A 22,589-nucleotide genomic window follows, 5' to 3' on the forward strand; every position below is an offset into this window, starting at 1 on the left:
AAAATCAGATGTACTATAAATCCAACTTACAATACAGTGGTGGTCAGAATTAATGGCACCCCTGGTAAATAAGATAAAAAATGGCTGTAAAAAATAAATCTGCATTGTTTATCCTTTTGATCTTTCATTCAAAAAATTCACAAAAATCTACCCTTTCATTTAAGTAAAAGAATTGAAAGTGGGGAGGAAATCACATTATGAAATAAATGTTTTTCTCCAAAACAAGCTGGCCATAATTATTGCCTCCCTGTTATTAAATACTTTTTGCAACCTCCTTTTGCCAAGATAACAGATCTGAATTTTCTTCTATAATGCCTGATGAGTTTGAAGAATAACTGACAAGAGATCAGAGACTATTCCTCCATGCAGAATCTCTCCAGATCCTTCAGATTCTCAAGTTCATGTTGGGGCTTCTTCTCTTCAGTTCACCCCACTCATTTTCTATAGGGTTCAGTTTAGGGGACTGGGACGGTCATGGCAGAAGCTTCATTTTGTGCTCAGTTACCCATTTTTGTGTTGATTTTGATGTTTGTTTTGGACCGTTGTCCTGATGGAAGATCCAACCACGGCCCATTATAGGATTTCTAACAGAAGGCGTCAGGTTTTGATTTTTTATCTGTTGGTATTTGCTAGAATCCATAATACCATGTATCTGAACAAGATGTCCAGGATCTCCAGCAAAAAAATAGGCCCACAACATATAAGATCCAGCAGTATATTTAACCGTAGGCATGGGGTACTTTTTATCCCTGTTTACACCAAACACATCTGGTGGGTTTGCTGCTAAAAAGCCCTTTTTTTTGTTTCATCTGACCATAGAATCCCTTTTGAAGTTCCAGTCATGTCTGACCACTGAATATGCTGGAGTTTATTTTTGGAGGAGCGAGGAGCATTTTTTTTTTAAACCCTCCCAAACAACATGTGGTTGTGTAAGGGTTGTTTGATCATTTTTTTTAGGCTTTCTGACCCCCAAGACTCAAGTAATCTCTGCAATTCTCCATCTGTGATCCTTGGAGAGTCTTTGGCCACTCAAACTTTCCTCCTCAATGTTCATTAAGACAATATAGACACATGTCCTCTTCCAGGCAGATTCGTAACATCTTTAGTTGATTTGAACTTCTTAATTATTGCCCTGATGGTCAAAATGGGGATTTTCAATTCTTTAGCTATTTTCTTACAGTCACTTTCTATTTTGTGATGCTCAACAATCTTTTGATGCACATCAGAACTATATTCTTCGGTTTTACTCATTGTTATGCATGAGCAAGGGAATTTGGCCTTTGTGTATTCGTCATATTTAAACTCCTGTGAAACAAGAAGTCATAGCTAGACAATTTCATGTTTCTAGTCACCCTGGTGTGCTAAATAAAGGTAAATATTAATGGAATGTACTTCAGCGATATTTTACTCGTAAAAAATTCTAGGGGTGCCAATAATTGTGGCCGACGTGTTTTGGAGAAAAACATTTATTTCATAATGTGATTTCCTCCCCACTTTCAATTCTTTTACTTCAATGAAAGGTTAGATTTTTGTGAAATTTTTTGAATGAAAGATCAAAAGGATAAACAATGCAGATTTATTTTTTTACAGCCATTTTTGATCATATTTACCAGGGGTGCCATTAATTCTGTCCACCACTGTATATTGCTGGTATTGTAAAGTTTTCTTTCATCGAAGCAGAGACCAGGAGACAGTTGGGATCGCGTTCAACGGAAGTTATTCTTTATTGAGAACTCCGCTGTACGTTGCTGTAGTGCTTCCAACATGATCTAACTCTAATACAGTATGCATTGTAGTTATATACATTCCAAGGGGGAGGGATTACATAGAGGTGGAGATTCTGAACAAAGCATGCAAATTAAGTATACAGGTTAAGGTAACACCCTAGACTGATGGTCTGGCCCATCCTAATTCAATCAGCATAAGGCTCCAAGAGCCATTTGGGTCCGAAAGCCATTTGCAGAACAAAAGGTGAGATTCTCAGTGAATCATTCGTGTGCTAATCCCATCAGTCTGACAATAAGGAGAGAACAGAAATTGCAACTTTGCTGAGATCTTAACCTTAAAAGATTCTTTACCATGATGTTATGTACAGAAGCATATTTGAAATAGATTCTTAAATTTGTAACCCTTCACTGGGCTAAGTTGACATTTTGCGAAGATAAAGTATATCACTTTATTACTTGTAGTAGTTGAAGGTTGGAGTTGTTATTTCATTATGTGGTGATATTAAAGGTAATGTAACTTTTTTGGTCAAAATTAACAAAGTTTAAATAACGAGTGAATACATCAATCCTTCTTCCGAAAGGTATTATTGTCTTAACCTGATTCACAATGGTAAATATGTGTTTATATTTTAGACCTAGCGGGATGGTTTTCGTGGGAAATTGCGTACACACGTCACTCGCCCAGGATGCATGTCTCGTCATATCCGTAAATAGAGAAAAGTTGATGACATGTGTATGGTCTGGCATAGGTTAATTGTCACAACGTGTGAGAAATTTTGACATGGAGCAGCTAAATCTCGAACCTCGAACCAGAGGACAGTCGCTGGCAAAAAGAGAACGCAACAGAGCTCGTAATAAAACAAGAATCAACATTGGCTTGGCTTTTCAGAGATGGCGAGAACTGAGGGATTTGAAATGTTGAGGGATGGAGATGGTATTTTTATTACTTTATTATTTTAAAGCATTATTGTGAAGGGTCATTTCATTATGGTTTTTGTAGAGCTGTGGTGGAATTTATTGTCAAGAAAGTAACGTGTCTATTAATGGGTAAAGCTACAGTAATGTCTTCAGCTAGTCAGATTGAGATCTAAACTGCTTACATCTCTTAAGCCTAATAGTGACTGTTTTACGAGCAGTAGGATAATCTCTTTCTTGCAGAGCCGAAACACAACCAAAACAATCTTCTTATGCAAAATGAACCACTAGAGGGCCAAAAGTTAGTGTACCTTTAAGAACTAGTCACATTTATATCTGGGGCAAGTTGTCATGTTTTAACCTTCTGGGGTCTGAGGTATTTTCTGGGTCCTGAGGTGTTCTGACATGCTCTGACATTTGTGCTTATTTCTGTTACTTGTGACATTTTCATGGCTAAAGTCTTATTACACTGTATTCAGCACAAACTCTGCTACAATAATATGTCAGCAGCATGTATGTAAAAGTTTGTAGTTTTGAGATAATGACGTTTATGCGTGGTTTGTGAAAAAAAAAAAATGTCACTGAAATAAGGTCATGAAATCCATACTGATTATTTCTTCACAAGACTTTTGAAAATTGTATCACATAGCCTAGAATATTTGCTCCAAAACTATGTGAAAATCATCCTGCGTACTAAAACAGATAAAACAATATATTGATTTAAAATTTGTAAGACATGTTTTGTGTAAGAAAGCTGTATGCGAGGAGGCGTCATGAATATTGATGTGTTTCACACCTGAGAAAGACAAAGACCCTCCCATAATGGCCCTATCGGGTGCTATCAGGCCATATCATTATGAGGAACCTTGCACAAAGAATGAGTAGAGATTTCAAAAAGAATGACTTTTTGATTGTTTGGATTTATTTACAACACAACATAATCCAAAGATACACAACAAATGACAAAAAAAAGCACATTATTGAACACACTGATCTAAAGACAGAGACTTGAACAGTCACATAACTTTGTGCCATTCCTGAAACATAGTACATACCTGTCATTTCCAAGGTGTTTGATTTTTCATTTTACCATGGTCATGTACAGAGAATCATGTGAATGTTTAAGTCAGCAGGACTCATCAGTGGGGCATCTGGTCCCTGTAAAAAAAAAGAAACGAAACAACTGTGAACATGAGAAAGAGAAATCTCTCTCAAGAGAAAATAGGCTGCACAATTTTGGGAATAGATTTTAGATTTTTCTGGTTAAAATTGTGATTTAAAATTTACAAAATACACAAATATATATATAAAATGAACACCAGGTTTGTTGCGCCTTGTAGGCATATAAGTGTAGGGCTGCATAAAATAATAACAATAGCCTATAGCAGGCGGCCTATAAATCATTAAAAATGAACACTTCAGTAACACTACACTAGAGAAAAATATATGAGAAAAATATCATGTTACTTCAAATGTTTCCATCCGTTATGATGTTATGAAATGAGATTGAAGTAAAAACATGAAGCCTAATGTTTGGCGCGTTTTGCTTTTCAAACGCACAGCGTGCAGAGAGCATTTACTGAAGCGATCGAGTCGCTCCAAACTATGAAACATTATTGTTACCACATTACACATATCTACGTTTGAGCATATATCCACAAACACAGTATTTAACAGTAAACAGGGGTCTAAACATTATAATATTCACCATATTAGAGTAAACACTAATACTAGCCTACTTTTATATCATTCTGTGTTTTATTATCGAACATAAAAACATCCTCGTGTACATGTATATAAATTTTGTAAAAATTTACTCTAATCTAATTTCATAACGTACATTTTATTCTGGCACCAGTTTAACTAGTAGCTACAATGTAAAGTTTATACAACAATAACATGCTTACTATTATGAGTGGACATGTCTTACCTTAAAAATCTTTCTCATCTTCAAATCGCGTTCTTCTAATTCTTCTGAGGTAAATCTAAGGTAAACAGCACAGCACAAACAAAACGTGTCTTCCAAACTTGATGAAAAGCAGAGGAGAACTTAAGTCTCTGATTCTTTGTTTTTGAGGTAATGGGCGTTTACAGGTCTGCATTCCTTCACGTGGACTATTTGCATGCCAATCGCTCGTGCGCGCATGGGTGTGGTCACATTAGAGTTAATGAGGATGCATTTGAGAAACTGTACATGTCGTTGCTTTCATACGGATTACTTAAACAGAGAATATTTGTTTTTGATATCATTTAAATCATTTAAAAATAGAGACTACAAGCATTGTAAAGACATACGTATCAAGTCTGTGTGACAAACTTTTGCTGAGTTACAGGTCATTTTCTGTCACGTTTAAGAATGAACTTCAGATTGAGAGAGACGGCAGAACGTGCATCATTATTATTTTCTTTATTTTACATTTTGTTTTAATTATGAGTGTACACAAATAAAAGAAGACATTTAACAGTTTTGAATGCTGTATAACACTTATATGTAAGATCAGAAGAGTCTCTTTTGCACTGATAAAAAAAAAAGCGAGCTGGTCACGCTGGCACGACCGCCGACCCCAGAGGGTTAAAAGTTATTTTTTTTTAAAGTACATTTTTACAATTTATTAAGTCTTTGTTGGCCAAAATTATGGTTTGAAATTTCTGGACATTCTGCTTCTGGTTGTTACATTTGTGTTTCATGAATTTCGTTGCGTTTTATAATTGTTTTATTCTTAAAACTTTGAATGATTGCTTTATTCAATCCTTGGTATTTGCATCATAACTTGACAAAGCTGTCAACTTGGTCAAAACATGTCAAAAATCATGGTATTACATTTTATTGTTGTAGACTCCTTCAAAGACAAGAGAGTAGCATTCATCATCGTACTTTTCCTGCCAATGCACATCTAAAAACCGCCTGTGATTTCTTCACATTCCATTTGCAATGAAACCGGTCTCATTCTTCATAGTGCTAAAACATATACAGCCTGCACAAGTTATTTGACACATCACTGCTCTTGAACAACGCACAAAATGAGTCAAATGCATTTTCTCTATCTTCCATAATAAAGAGCAGTGAGGCATGGCTCTCAGATCTTCTCTTACTGTTGACCACTTCAAAATCTTTATATCCCAATCCTATTGTGTGTCACTTTGTGGTGAATTAAATCCCCTCTGCCTCAAATCCCTTTAAGATAACAGGGAACGACTAAACCTAATCGTGATACTAGTTCAGGTGGAATTACAGAAGATTACTTCTGCTCAGTCAATGGAGGTTTAAACTCAGTCATAGCCATATTCTTAGCATAGAAAGCTGAGGATAAGAAGTGTACCTAAAAAAATATTCCAGGATAATTAGAATTTAAACTCTAATTACGGAATCTGTTGTTGATTAGCACAGAAGATTATTTTGACTTGTCCCTCAGTTTGTAAAAACAAATTAAAATTCCATTTGCAGTAGTGCACAAAAAGGATGCATGTATAAAATATACTTGACCTTTACTTACTAAGTAGCCTATACTTAATAAAATGAACTTGAAGTATACTTATTTTTGTAAGGGTATGCATGGATGAATAGTAATAATATCAATGACATATAATATATAATGTAGGTATGTGAATAGTGATTTTTCAATTTCATGCTGACTTCCCTGGCCTCAGAAGTAGATGTGTGGCGGTGTGAAACTGATGCAACAACTTTAAAGAAGAAACAATGTTATTTAGGATAATATAAAAATTATTTACTATAAATAACAAGGCACTTGGCATGCAGTCAAGCTACTATATTGTTTGATTAATGTATCTACATTCTTGAAAAACGTAATGAATATTGTTTTTATGAAAAAGGTTTGTTGAGTTCTGCTGGGTTTTAAGGCATGAATTGCAGTGACAACCAAGCTCAATCCCAGCGGATATCACTGGTAATAGGTGCTATGGAGGTCAGCTCAATAGTGTCAGCAGCAGAGCATATGGTGGGATATAAGTGGCAGACAAACACGTACGCCAGCACACTCTCTCTCTCTCTCTCTCTCTCTCTCTCTCACACACACACACACACACACAGGTCATAGTCTATATGGACTATATGTGATACATGAAAATATAGATATATTTGCTATCATGTTTACTCAAAACATTTTTTAACATGAACTAACAATGAGCAATATATTTTTACAGCATGTGAATTGATTTGAATTTATTAACCTCTGCTAATGTTAAATAATAAAAATGTTCATGTTCATGATAGTTCACAACGCATTAATAAAATACTTGAGTACTGCAGATACCCTTATAAAATATTTCTCTAGTAAAAGTATTAAGTACTCTTCGATTTTAGTAGAAGTACAAAAGTACTTGATTTTTAATGTACTTAAGTATTAAAAGTAAAAAGTACTGAATGATGAATGTTTATTTATTTTGCAATTTTTTTATACTCCATCCTACTGCTCAAAATACGTGTGGGGGGAGGGGGTGTAATGGACTAGACACAAATAGGTTACAGCTCAGTCTGACATCATTATGAATTATTATGAATTTTTAAGTAGCCAGCATTATCAATGAGGAAGATTAAGAAACATTAGTAACTTTTCGCACCATGAGTCATGTACGCACTCAAGCTCCGAGAATCTCCCATTCTTGGCTCATTTTGAGTCTGTGAATTCAGTGAATTGGTAACTAGAGACATGCTCTGACCGGATTACTTGAATCAGTGATTTGTTCACTCGAGAACAGATGCATCGGATCGGTCCAATTCATGAATGAATCGTTCAGTGCGATTTGTGAAACGATTTGAAGGGTCAATTGAAAATAATCAGCACGTTCATGAATCGGACATCGCTGTCAAATCTTCGAGCGGGTGACGATTTCTACAGTTCAAAATAATGAGGAACGACAGGTTTTTATGAAATGTAGTGGAGTAAAAAGTACAATATTATGATTTGAAATGTAGTGAAGTAAAAGTTTCCCAACAGAAAAATGTATTTAAGTACAGTAACAAAGTAAAAATGCCCCCACTGATGTTAACAGATACAACTTTTGATCTTAAAAAAAATGTAGTAGTAATTGTTGAGATTAACATTAATTAAGATTAATAAATGCTGTTAGCAAATTAAACCTTATTAAGTGTTACCATAAGAAACTATTATGTACTCGATCCTTGTCAGGGTTCTGTTTAGTTTTCTTATGTTCTTCATGTTTCTTGTATATCCTTTCAGTTTAGCGTTCTCGTGTCTTAGTTTCCTTAGTTACTGATTACTGTCACCTATGTCTTGTTTTAGTTCCCTCCTTAACTCTTCTGTATATATACTCCTAGTTCTGTTCAGTTCATTATGGGTTCTCTTCTTTTGTGAACGTAGTTTGTTATTTCTCCTGTGGATATTCTCCTTATTGATTAAAAGTATCTGTTTTTGTAATTCTGCGTCTTTCATCTCCTTGTGACCATGATATATATGACAGAAGAACAGACTGAAACCATAAATGAAAAGGCCAGATGCTGCTATTAGGGAAGGATCATTGCCCCTTCACCAAGTGTCTAGATTACACCTTTCCGGGCATGTACACCTTTCACTGCGGATCCTCCCTCACTATAGGAGTCAACAACTCCGACTCCCCATATCCATGGAATGCATGGAAATATCCATACTCTACAGCAGCCATCTCTCTTCACGCTCCAGACCGGATCCATCGTTCCAGCTCACAGTGTCCCGGAAGGCACGAGAGATCTTGACACATCGACCTCGACGCCCCGCCACATTAAAAAACCCAAGCCAACACCCGTCACAGACCACGTGCAAGAGCCGCTTCCACCCAGAGAGCCAGAGACTGCCAACACGTCTGTCCTGGAGCTACACCCAGAAGCCACCTCCGTCCCAAGGCTGGAACCTACTGCCAGGTCCATCCCACAGTCCGCACTGTGGGGGCAGTCCTCTCATGAGCCAGTCGAGGTGCGCTTGCCCAATAATTTCACAGCGAAGCCAGCTCCCACCTTTGTCCCCGTCCCTGAACTCACTCCTATAAATCCAATAGATGATCCATTAACACCCTGCTGGCTCAGTCTAGTCCCCTGAATTCATTAGACATTCCACTTCCACCCTGTCATCTGCCCACCCCGTTGTCTCCATCATCACTGCTGGCTCGAGTTACTCACCAGGACTCACCTGCTCCGCTGGTGCCTTGCAGCTCCATGTCTCCATTCTAGCCGCTGACTCTCTCCAGCTCTCTGGCCCCGCCGTGGGTCTCCTCTACACCAGCTCAGCTCTGCGAGACAAATCCCCTGGCTTCACCTCGGGCCTCCAGAACAATGATGCCACCTTGGCTTGTCAGCTTGTTGGCTCTGCGCTCCCTCAGCTCCGCCATGGTCCGACAACACTCAGGCTTCATCAGGCTCCTTCATCCCTCCGGCTCCACGTTGGCCTCATGTCAGCCTGATTCCGTAGTGGACTTCTGGGTCTCTGGCTGCACCTTATCCCTCCACCCCTTTGGCTCCATCAGGTTCCTCCTTCTCTCCAGCTCTGCCTTGGTCCTCACTCACTCCGGTCTCGCCCTGTTCTGCTAGGCCTTCCTCTTTCCCCCTCGTTCCCTTAAGTTGGTGGTGGTCCTCACACACTCCAGTCTCGCCCCATTCAGCCAGGCCCCCGTCTTCGCCTCTGCCCTTTAAGTTGGCGGCATCGCCTTTGACTTCTGGACTGGTCCGTTGGTCCTTCGATTATGCTGGGGTCTAAATCTCACCCAGCTCCGCTAAATCTCACCCAGCTCCGCTTCCATCGGTCGAACTCAAGCGTGCCACACAAGTCCTGAAAAGTGATGCCAAAGCATCTTGATCGCCCCCAGGTGGTTGGTCCCAGTATAGGTCGCCCCGCACTATCCATGTAATTTAATGGACGTGAGGCAAACTAAACAATCAAATAACACTTCAAATAATTTTTTCCCAAAAAACTTTTCTGTCATTTTAGGTAGTTTTTATCACACTGTTTAAGTTTAAGTGTTTATTTTATGAAATAGGTTTGGTCTTAGTTAATTATTTGATGCTATTCATACTTTGCAGTCACGTGACTACCATGGATACCTGGCGGGCAACAAACGGGTATTTTCAACGTAGAGTCCTGTAGTTCCAGGTCTTTCTAGTAGCTATCAAGTCTGTTAGCGAGCTAGCTGCATAACTATGGACTAGGATTAACTCCAAGGTAACTTAGCTAAATTGTGTAAAGCAGACAAGGTTTTTTTTAAGATAATCGAGCAGTAGGCTAATAATTCCTCCGTAAATAATCTAGCTCTACTGTTGGCTCATCTCTGGTTCTCATTGATAGATATCCAAAACCATAGATATCACAAACCTCAAAACAACCTATCACACACTTTTGTTGTTGTTAGCAAAAGACGACAGATGTTACTGTGCGTTCACACCGCCGCCGGCGAGAGCGTCAAAGTGCCCGGTCATTCATTTTCAATGAATGTTGCCGCTCTCGCCGGCGGCAGTGTGAACGCACAGTTAGACTAGATTAGACTCATAACACAAACAGCTGACTCGCCGAACCAGCTGGTGGTAAAGACACGATTAATTACATGATCATACACCCATTGTATTCAAACAAATGTTGAAATCACCTTTGATGGAGTGATGGAATGATCACTGCACAGACGTGTATACTGTGAAGGTTGCTTATCTCATCTGCGGTTAGTGCATTCAATCGCACAACAACTATCTGGCATGTCGTTTACACCTCCAAACACCAACTTTTGTATAGTAAAACTGGCGACGTCCTGGCAAGATCCTTGATTAGTTTACTGGGTTTAGTTGCTGGAGAACGACGTTCTTGCCCGCCAGCCAGTACTTGTGACGTCACGTGCAAAGTATGAATAAAAACAGGAGTTTGACGTCATGATTGACAGCTGTGATTGACAGCTTCTCTGAGCGAAGTAGTCACTGAAGCACCAACGGACATTTTGGGGGATTTTTGGGAGGAGTTGTTCAGCAGTAAACCGTTTTCTGCAAGAGTGTTGGCAGGGCCTTGATAACGCGGCTCCACTTCACACTCACTACTGCGCAGACTCGGGTCCCGCGTTCACAACTGCGCAGAATCAGGTCCCAAATCTGCGCAAGATGTCAGCGCCATATTGGGACATTGGCGGCTTCACTTTTCTACAATGGAAGAGAGTGAAGGTGCGTCGTCCATCTTTTTTTAGTCTATAGTCGGACTCCAGGCTCCGGTCACAAGACACATCAGGGCTGCGCCTTGGCTCATCACTCCATCAGCTCTGCAGTGGTGTTCCATATAATATACCAAAACAAAATACCCTTACCAAAATAAAAAAATTAGGAGGATCAAACTTAAAATGTGACAAAAACACTACATAAAAGTAATTTATGCCATTTTGGAGAAGAAAGATTAAACAGACAGATACATACACACATTTTATGAACTGATAAGTGAGGAACTGATGCCAAAAATCCTCCCCCCACACATGCAGACACAGATTCATGATAGAGCTGGCAGACTGCTGCTGGTTTAGTGTGTGTCCTGAATGGAGGAGTGTTAATTAAAGCAGGAAGACTATTGATCTGATCCTCCTCCACCCCTCACCCGCCTCCTGCACCCTCATAATGTGTGAGCGTGTGTGAGATGGAAAATGAGAAATGACTGTTAAACTAAATTTGACAGTGTTAAGTAGGGGTGGGAATCAGCTGGGACCTGGTGATAAAATAGTATCTCGATATCTGGGTCACTATATGATAATGATATGATGCTTGATGAACAGTGCATACCTCTAAGACATATTTGCATTTTTTTTAAATGGTTTGTGTGAAAAGTCAGAAAGTCACAGCTATAAAAAAAAAAAACAGGACTTTTTGGATGCAGAGGCAGGATAAGGGGATAATTGATACTGATAAATCAATGGGAGACTAAAATAGAGACTGAGGTTGATAAGAGTTATAGAAGAGAAAGAACTGAGGGCAAGAAATTCTAAGCAAGGCAGGGATTATGTAATGTAATGTAATGTGTAAATGAGTGGGTGTACAAGATACACAGCTGAAAATAATGAGCATGGTCTTTAAGATGCACTCCTTTCATGCTAATTAAATAAAGATATCTGCAAAGAAATATTATTAAAATGATGTTCACTCATATAAAGTCTTTCAGAAAAAGCAATTTCATTCTACATAGAGCAGTGTCACCATGTGGAGATCACATGGACTAAAATAACTAAAACTGAAACTGAAATAAAAAAATAATAAGAAGAAAACTACACTGAAAAATATTTGGTGAAGAAAACATTTTCACTCAGAAAACTAGTACATTAAAAAAAATGCAAAAAATCATCAAGAATTAAAGTATAAGAATAACAAAATTGAGAAATAGTATTTGCTTGTAATTCAGAATATTAAAAAACGTATCTCAATACTAAAATAACACTGGTCCAATATAGCTGCCATCAACAAAACTTTAAGATTGTCTCTGAATTTGATATTTCTTTCAAAACTGTGATGCCAAATCAAATCAATGCCAGTAGTGAGCACCACAGAAACTGTGATTGTGCACAGCAAAAGTTAACTGCAGTTGAGTCAGCACCATCAGAAAAGAAGTTTCATCAAGGTCACTTTTGTACATATGGGTACTGACTATTTCGAGAATGAAGGACAAACACAAAGGATGACCTGCCTCTATCCAGTCTCCATATAACCCCTCAACCATATGTGCCAGATATATCCGCTGTCAATATGTTCTGTTCCACCACGGACGTCACTGCCACACAAATTGATTGGACAATTTTTGTTTGTTATTCAGACTCATGTAGACTGTGACATTGACATTCGAAAGTGATTCAATAGTCATGCTTATAGAGTTTGCCTGCAACTGTCCTTCAATAACGCTAGCCTGGTTCTTACATTTAAAACAACTAAAAACAGCAATCAGAAATCTAATTCATCAGCATACATGTTTCCCATTTGCACACAAAGAACAGATAAAATTTTTGGTTTGCTAGATGGTTGCTAAATAAAACCATGGATAGAGCATGTGGACCCATGTGGGGTTACAACCCTAAAGCCCGCTCACATCAACCAAATGCTTGGCACAAAAATTTGGTCTGATTTTTCTATGCATTTATTTAGCTGTTCAGCCCAATGCATAGAAAACGGCAGACGGTATGAATAAATAAAATCTTACAGAAATCTTACGCTTATAGAAAAGCAGAAATATCCATTCCCGTCCGTTCCCGTCCACACCACAACAATAACGATTTTTTGAAGAAGAAGAAGAAGAATGTTGGTAACCAATAGTTGATGGGTCCAATTGACTTCCACAGAATTATTTTCCATACTATGGAAGTCAATGGGGTCCAACAACTATTTGGTTACCAACATTCTTCAAAATATCTTCCATTGTGTTCAGCAGAAGAAAGAAACTCATACAGGTTTGGAACAACATGAGGGGGAGTAAATAATGGCATTAAAAATTATGCCATTATTTACTCCCTTTTTTGGGTGAACTATCCCTTTAATACAGGCATCCAAGTAGAAGCCTGAGCCAGAAAAGCCCACGAGCCAGGACTCAAACTCAACATGTCGGAGCATTACCCACAAGGCCATTTGCTACAGACATCCAATTTTTGTATTCACTGTGATGTTTATCAAACAACACCAAATACAATAGAACAGAGAAAGGAGATCTGGATTCTCGCTTTGCTATTCACTTTCGCTTAGCAAAATAGCTATAGTTTTATTTACTGGCATCGGCTCCGGGCATGTAACCAAAAACATATAAAACTTATTGGTTGGCCATATTGAAAAGGCCTTAAGGTTGAGAACCTCTCCTATACCTGCTTTAACAGGTTAATGCAAACTGAATTTTTGCACTGGATACTGGAGAGAAAAGGCCCCTATCAGGTTAGGGGTAAGTTTCTGCTCTTAAATTTCTACTAATTTTTCACTTTTATCCAAACAGTGCATTCAAGGTACAGTTCCTGGGTATTAAACCTATGACCCAAGGCTACTGCTGCGCTCTACCAGTTGAGCTACAGGAAAAGGATTTTTTGAATGAAACTGAATCAGACGGCTTTTCTGCCAACCAGTAACACCATATGGCCTGCTCTCCACTGAGCCATTGCTCCTTTTTGTCCGTAACATCAGCCCCGATTTGCAGGAGAAGGCTTTTCCGTGAATTAGGCAGACGGCTCATAGCGGGAAACTCCGCACCCCTGCTGGTTCCACCGTGTCTGAGCCATGTGTAACCATGACAATGAGGACACACATCTCTCCTTCATTAAGCATTCATTACAGTGTACAATATTATCAATATTCAATGGTTTATTGAGAATATGAGATCAGAGTCCCTGCCCCATAAAGGCTGACATATGAAATATACAATATATATATATATATATATATATATATATATATATATATATATATTTGAAGGTAATTATTGATAATAATAAGAAATGTTTTGATCACCAAATCAGCATATTAGAATGATTTCTGAAGGATCATGTGACACTGAAGACTGGAGAAATGATGCCTGAAATTCAGCTTTGCATCACAGGAATAAATTATATTTTAAAATATATAAAAATAGAAAGGTTATTTTAAATTATAATTTATAGTAAACAAATGTTCCTGTATTTTTTATCAAATAAATGCAGTCTTGGTGAGCATAAGAGACTTCTTTCAAAAACATTATATAGTGAAAAACAATGTTGTTTTAATAATGATAGAGCAGGCTGCATATATAGAAAATGCATGATAATTTTAATTAATATTAAAATATATAAAGTTACCTCTTCAATGATATTTCTATGTTTAATTAATATAATTTCATGATTTGATGGTATTTTATAGGGTTTTTAGGGTTTATGTTAGTATTGTATACAGAAATGATAAATTATATACAAGTCACATGAAGATGGAGCTCAATGGACCTCAAATAGACCGTTAAAATTTTTTTAATAAAATTGTTTCATAATTTACTCACAGATGGTCCCGATACACTTTCATATGGAAAAGAGATGTGTAAACATTCCGCTAAACATCTCCTTTTCTGTTCCACCAAGAAACAAAGACAATTTTTCGGGTCAATATTACTTTAAATAGTAAAAAGGTGGCCTTTACAGTCTTCAGGTCTAGATGTTTGGGGGCTTATTCCAATTGATTACGACTATGATTACACACCATGAATGTATCTATGGATGACTGGGAATAGTCTGGCTGCATTTTGGGCTGAGCTGATAGCATTGCTTCAGCGGGCGCTGTTCTGATTTTGTCATTAAGTAAGAATAACAATGACCATATGTGCTGTCAGATACATTGGAAATGATGCCACGTACACACAACACACATGGACACTCACACACATACACACAAAGTCTCATTCACATCTTCTAGCGTGTCAGAGATCTGGCAGTCCCAATGTTTATTCAGGCCTAAAATGACGGGAGTACAGGACAGAGGCAGTGATGCAGAAACAAGACCACCTGGCTTCACACACTGCTGTCCATCACAGCCTTCTCAACAGTTACAACACTTTTCAACTAGCGCCCCCTTCTGACCAACTTTAAACATCACATTTGTTTATAGATATGATGTACAGGCTGATTATATTGTAATGCACTAATGCTTGTGATATTAACTGATCTCTATCTATCTAGCAAAGACGTTTTAATGTGTTACAAACTTGATTACCATAAATGACTTACTTGCATATATGGTTTTCTTGGAAGAGCTGAGCAGGAAATGGGCATCTAAAATGAGCAAGTGAGGAGGACTACTGCTGTGAAGTTCAGTTATTGATAGATCTCATTAAACACTGAGTATAATAACTGTGGTAGATTTACAATCAAATGAAAATGGCAAAAAAAAAGTCAAATTACGGATACATTCTGTTGTTCAGAGTTATAAAACATACATGGATTTATGGATGATGTTTGTAACAAGTAGAAGTTGGAGAAGTTTAATTTCCATAAATCAGTTCAATCGTTTCAAAACTGTGATTCAGCGACGTGTGGTCTTTCTAATACAAATGTGTATTGGGAAATGTATTGATGCACACGTAAAAAAAATATTAATATTGTTCTTCCTTGCATGGCACACTACTGCTGAAAAAAGTTTTTTTCAAAGAAATTAATACTTTTAATCAGCAAGGACGCATTACATTGATCAAGTGACAGTAAAGACTTCTACACTGTTACTAAAAAACATCTATTTCAAATAAATGGGGAATGCATGAACAGATAAAATGTATACGCTGATTTCACGCAGCCGCCATTTTGAAATCGAAAGTGAGGCTCCGGTGGGAAAAACCCCGGAAGTAAAGATAAACAACAATGCCTTTGGACTACCAAGCTGGGGCCTGTTTCAATAAGGAGGTTCAACCAACTCTGAGTTAAAACTTGAACTCTGAGTTGACTTACCCTGAGATGGGAAACTCTGAGTTTTCGGTTACAGAACAGCTGAAATGAGTTAGTTCAATCAACTCTGAATTGACTGACTCTGAGTTAAGCGCGTGCACCACAACTATAAAAAGCCATTATCAATGGAGCACAGATATTACGAGTCACCATGGCAACAGCGCCAGACAAAAAGAGGTCTTCATATTTCTTCACATTTTAATTACTGTTATACAGTGATGGGTGTAATTAATTACCAAGTAATCTAAATACTGTAGTTTAATTAAAGGGATTACTCTTAATTCTTCTGTAATTTAAAGTTAAATCTGATGTAATTGTATTAGACTATAGAGCAATTCTGTATAGGCTATTTAACATACATTTTTAAAAGTTATATTTTTAATGTATAACCTTCTCCCTCTACACACTTTGGTCAATTCAAGAATAATTCATGCAACTGTATATTGTTTATTTGAAAGCATTAAAAGTGCTGTTTGTCTCTCCTTGTATTGTTCAAGTGTTTAAGGTTGACATGGGATTTAGTAATTAGTAATAAGTAGACCAATAATTTCTAAAGATAGTCATTATTACATTAATCTAATTACACTGTTGAAGATGTCATTTGTAGTTAGTAGTAACTTGCCCAACTGTTATAATATCAGAGGTGAAACTGGAAGAACAGTATGTTATTCAACCTAATTTTAATTTTCATGTAGGTGCAATCCTGCAGGCATTAAAAGAACATGGCAGCAGCTGAAATTTAAATATAAAAACATAATTCAGTCAAGTAAGGCTTGAGCATAGTATGGGTGTAGGCTACCTGACTTTACAAACATGTGACATATTAAATAACTAAAGCATCCAGTGTCTAGCAGTGCAGCAGCATTTTTGGCTGAGGGAATTCCTGGACGGACTTCAGAGCCAGTCCCAAAGATCCAAGGGCCTTCATAAAATGTAAGAGGTTTACATATGTGTTATTTTTGATATAGGCTATTTTTGATATTTCCATTTATTTTACTTTGGGTTAGGATTTTTGTTGGTCCCAATAGATTCTGATGGTAATATCTGTCTTTTGGAGCCTCCTGTCCCAACAGAACCCCAGGCAGTTGTAAGTAGCCACTCAATACACCAGAAATTATGACAAATAGTGTTATAAAGTGTACTCAACCAAATGCTCATCACATGGGGATAAAGTGTTTCTGCTGCCACAGAGAGGCCTACAGAGGTAATGTTAATATTATGTGTCTACACATCAAACAATCTACACATTCACATTTTTTCACATTTTTATGTGGAGTAGCCTATAGAATCTAAGTTTAAATCTAAGTATAAACGGGTATTCTTATCTCTCCCCCCGCCCTCAGAGTGTGGAAGAACAGCAGGAGGACGGTCCATCAACTTCTGGTGCACAGATGAACAGTTCAGTGATTTTCAGTAAATGCCACAGTTTAATTCTGTAGAATTTGTTTAGAACTACATTATGTAACTCTAATCTACTACTGTGTTTTCAGTTGCCAGTTAAGGAGTTATATAGACTTCATCTTAATTAAAAAAAAATATATAGCAATAATATAGCAATATTTTATTTATTAATAAAAGATTAATTTTATTAATAAAAATGTACTGAAAGAATGAATTAGGTGTTTAAACACCACTTCCACTTTAAAAAGGGGAGGAGACCGAAAGAAACTCTGGGTTTACAGAAGAAAACCTGCTCCCGACCAGGTTAGGTTCACAGAGTAAGTTACCATGGTAACTGACTCGGAGTATAAGTTACCTCTCTTTCTGAAACAGGCTTGACTTACCCTGCTTTCTCAGGTTTAACATACCTCCCATTCTGAAACAGAAAACTCAGAGTTTCCCTCATTTTAGGGTTAACATACTCAGAGTTTTCACTTAACCTCCTTTCTGAAACAGGCCCCTGAAGCTGCTGCCGCGATTTACATTATTGGATGTTAATATCCAATATAGGATATGTATATAGTTCATTCCTGCTTCTTTTTTTACTTTCTGAATTATATAAAAAAAATATTTTATTTATAAATGAATTTCACTGTATATAGTCTAAAGTATGAAAGAAATGTATGTACAGTTTTAGAATTGACACAACATCATTAAACACAACAATACGCCATCGCATTCACGACTCTCCTGTGATTAAAGGCGACACTTCCGGTTTTCTTCTCACCGGAGCCTCGCTTTCGATTTCAAAATAACGTGCATGAAATCAGCGTATTGGATGCACTTAAATAAGACAGAGATGGGGATCAATCACAAGAAATTGCAGACATGAGGGAAAATTGCGTGGAACATTTACACTTAGAAACATGAAATGCCACCTCCCTACAGGGGAGACAATTACGCACAGCAACAAACAATGAAAGTATAAAAGAACCCATTTACAGCAATTACCTGCATACTTGCATGTTCAGTTGAGGTAATGTGCGATGGGAGCCAAGTGCGTCCTCTTTATGGATTTTAGCGATTTTAGCCTGTAACAATGTTCAGTATATTGCTCTTGCATTCATTGAAGCACTTAGCTTTGTGGTATAGCTGAATAAAACAGCACTATAATAAAGTCATATCTAAGGGAACACATGAGTTATTTGAATGTGAAAGACCACACACTGTGCTAACTGAATCTTATTAAACTTTGTGTTAGCGGCTATTTAAAAACATGGTGGAAATGGGTTATACTTAAGTTTAAATTGTGAATGTTGACTCTACAATTTTAAAATCTTAAAATATACTTTTCTCCCTCTCAAAAGTGTATTTCACCCACTCAATAGTGTATTTAATTAGACAATAAGTTAACGTTTAACAGTAAACATACATGCATCATTGGAGAAGTATTTATTTTTTTCTGAATTTCTCTCCAAAAAATAAAAATTATTGGAATACAATTATAATGTAGTACATTTGGAAATGATTTACATAAAAATATTCTGTTCACAAGTGATATTTATCTTGATTTTTCATTGTTTTCTACACATCATGTTTCAAATTTTATCTCAGGCTCTTTACCAACACCGTTGTCTCTTTATGCGTTTAGTTTTTTACAACTTGTTTAGCTTACTATTGTTTATGTAACAATTAATCATTTGATGAGGGAGTTTAATAGTGTAAGATTCAAGATTGAATCTTACAGTTTCAGATTCAAAGTCTGGGTCTGGCACAATACAATATACACTCACTGGCCAATTTATAGGTACACCTTAGTACCGGATTGGACCCCTTTTTGCCTTCATAACTTATTTTAATTCTTCATGGCATACATTCAACAAGGTGCAGGAAACATTCCTCAGAGATTTTGGTCTATATTGACATGATATCATCACACAGTTGCTGCAGATTTGTCGGGTGCAAATCAGTGACGCAAATCTCTCGTTCCACCACATCCCAAAGATTCTCTATTGGATTGAGATCTGGTGACTGTGGAGGGCATTTGAGATTAGTGAACTCATTGCCATGTTCAAGAAACCAGTTTGAGATGATTTGAGCTTTGTGACATGGCATGTTATCTTGTTGAATTAGCCATCAGAAGGTGGATACACTGTGGTTATAAAGGGATGAACACGGTCAGCAACAATCCTCAGGTAGGTACTAAGGGGCCAAAGTGTGAAAAAGAAAATCTTCCCCACACCATTATAACACCGCCAGCAGCCTGAACTGTTGATACATGGTAGGATGGATCCATGCTTTCATGTTGTTTACACCAAATTCTGACCCTACCATCTGAATATTGCAGCAGAAATTGAGACTTATAAGACCAGGCAACATTTTTTACAATCTTATTGTCCAATTTTTGGTAAGCCCGTGCAAATTGTAGCCTCAGTTTAGCCAAGGTTTGACATGTTGTTTGTTCAGAGATGCTTTCTGCAGTCCTCGGTTGTAACAAGTGGTTATTAGAGTTACTGTTGCCTTTCTATCAGCTCAAACAAGTCTGGCCATTCTCCTCTGATCTCTGGCATCAGCAAAGCATTTTCACTCACAGAACTGCCGCTCACTGGATATTTTCTCTTTTTCTGACCATTCTCTCTAAACCCAGATGGTTGTGCATGAAAATCCCAGAAGATCAGTAGTTTCTGAAATACTCAGAACAGCCAGTCTGGCACAAACAACCATGCCACGTTGACCATGTCTACATGCCTAAATGCATTGAGTTGCTGCCATGTGACTGGCTAATTAGATATTTGCATTAACGAGCAGTTGAACGAGCTTGAAGGCAGCATTACTAGACCTTGTTATAAAGTTGTACAAAGTAATTGCCTGTTGAGAAACAGTATACAAATCAAAACTCTTGACAGCAAGTGTAAAACTGTAACTGTTTTCAACACATCTGTCCTTCTTCAGTTGCCACTTCCTCATGCATATATAATGCCAGCCAGATGCACATCTACATGCAGGCCAAATCCCTTGATTCGCTCATGCTCACTTCTCTTGACCCACATTTACACCCCTATTCCGTATTTCACTGCTTTATCAAAACATTTCACTGTCAACCGTTGTAATTTTAACATGAATCCTATATTAGCATTAATGCACAAACACTGGAACTGATGGAATGGCACAATGGTGTCACAAAGCTGTGAAAGAAGTGTGCATAATGTGACAGGTGTGTGGCACAACTTCACTTCATGCTCAATGAAAATGCAACTTTAGGTCTCTGTGTATATGAAACCAGCTTTTAAAAGTGTGCCTCAATAGCAACAATAGCAATCCTTTGGGGGCAAGAACCAGTCAAGCACTGCTGACTGTCTTATACCATCATGAGGGCTTCAGTCAAACCTCTCAAAGCGTGCAACAATATAGAGAAAATGGGGCTGTCTAGACTTTCTGCTTTTATTGTGCCATTGAAGAAGAAGGCTGAGCTAACAGATACTAATAGCTCACAAAAGCACCTAGACTGGTGGAATCAAGGTGCCTGAGCTCCAGAATTTCTGTTCTGAAGCTTTACACAGTGCTCCACATTCTTGAATGAAATTTAATGTGTTGTTTAAAAAAACAATACTTTCCAATTTACGATTAGCTTACAGGGTTAGTTCACCCAAAAATGTTGTGTCGTTCCAAACCCGTAAGACAGGGGTGCCCAATCCTGCTCCTGCCGATCGACTGTCCTGCACAGTTCATCTCCAATCCTAATCAAACACACCTGAAGCAACCAATTAACGTCTTCAGGATCACTTGAAAATTAAAGACAGGTGTGTTTGATTAGGGCTGGAGATGAACTGTGTAGGACCAGAGAATGTCTAATAGGAAGAGAATTGGCACTCTCTGCTTACTTCCGGTTTCTGGACTGGCTGCAGTAACACGTCTCTGTCCATGCGGGGGCGCTCGCAGGCGAGTGCAGAATGAATGGAGGTCTATGGCGAAATACCCCTCAAAATCCACTTTTCTCAGGATATAATTTTTTGTCTAGTAATTTGAATGTTGTATTCGAAAGGAGATGCAAAGAAATTACACATTGCTGGGTGTTAGATTTTTTAGAGTCACTTATTTGCTTTAAAAAGTCTTTTAAAATGTCAATGACGTCATACACATCGTACGACCAGACATACAGCTTTACGGCAATCCTTCAGTCACTTTGGTGCTTTCGCGCTCTGCACTTTCTTTTCACTCGAGGCATCGACAACACAGCCGACACAGGTAAATACACGTGCTAGAAGAGTTTTTGTTTTGTATATTTCTGGTCCCGCTTCGGATGCCGCGATGCCATCAAGCGGTATCTCTGGTCGTAATCAGTCCTTCACTGACCAATCAGCGTTCATTAGCAGAATGCTAGCGTGTTATGGGCAACAACAACTCAACCTGTAAGAAATCGAAAGGACATAAGTACTCGTTCATTCAACTTTCGACCTATAACCCATGTTGAACTTGCAAAACCTACAATAAAATCTGAGATTTCTCAACGGCAAACGGGTGAAAGATACACATTTAGCCGTATAGCCCCATAGACTCCCATTCATTCTGCACTCGCCCGCGATCACCTCCAGTGGAATTCTAATGGAACTGCAACCAAGATCTATACAATGGGGCTAATAGGGAGTGCCAAGGCTCTCCGTAGACGGGCTCTGGTAGGACAGTCGATCGGCAGGAGTAGGATTGGGCACCCCTGCCGTAAGACCTTCGTTCATCTTCTGAACACAAATTAAGGGTTTTTTTATATATAAAATCCGAGACACATATATAAAGTTATAAAAGTTATAGAGTTAAAAAATATGAATTAATTAATGATATTCTTTTTTTACTTGTCTCTCTACCTCTGCCTCTTTCTCTCTCAAAGCCAGCATTGACTCAAAAGGGCTTAGAAAGTAATAGAGGATTTACTTTGCTGTGAAAGTTCAATGTTCCTCATACAGCCCCTGAGGGAAATGTATTTCTTTATTTAATAACCTAGCTGTTCCAATACAGCTCAGCTGAATCAAGAGCTCTTTTTGCTGACCTGGTTACTGTGACTTGTATTGCTCACACTGGGTCAGATTCACCACTGAGTACCGTTTTATGCAAAACTCAAACTCACAGCTTAAATGCTTTATTATTTTCCAGTAGGTTCATGATTTAAGTTCACAATCTCAACATAAC

General features: G+C 37.9%; 1 protein-coding gene across 1 annotated transcript in view; it reads right to left on the reverse strand.

Moving 5' to 3' along the window:
- The window catches only part of ppp2r2bb (protein phosphatase 2, regulatory subunit B, beta b), a 78,740-nt gene that overhangs the window by 46,678 nt on the left and 9,473 nt on the right, over positions 1–22,589 (reverse strand). The gene's annotated exons all lie outside the window — the stretch shown is intronic.

The sequence above is a fragment of the Abramis brama genome (genome assembly GCF_963993115.1).
Source record: "Abramis brama genome assembly, chromosome: 15".
NCBI lineage: Eukaryota > Metazoa > Chordata > Actinopteri > Cypriniformes > Leuciscidae > Abramis > Abramis brama.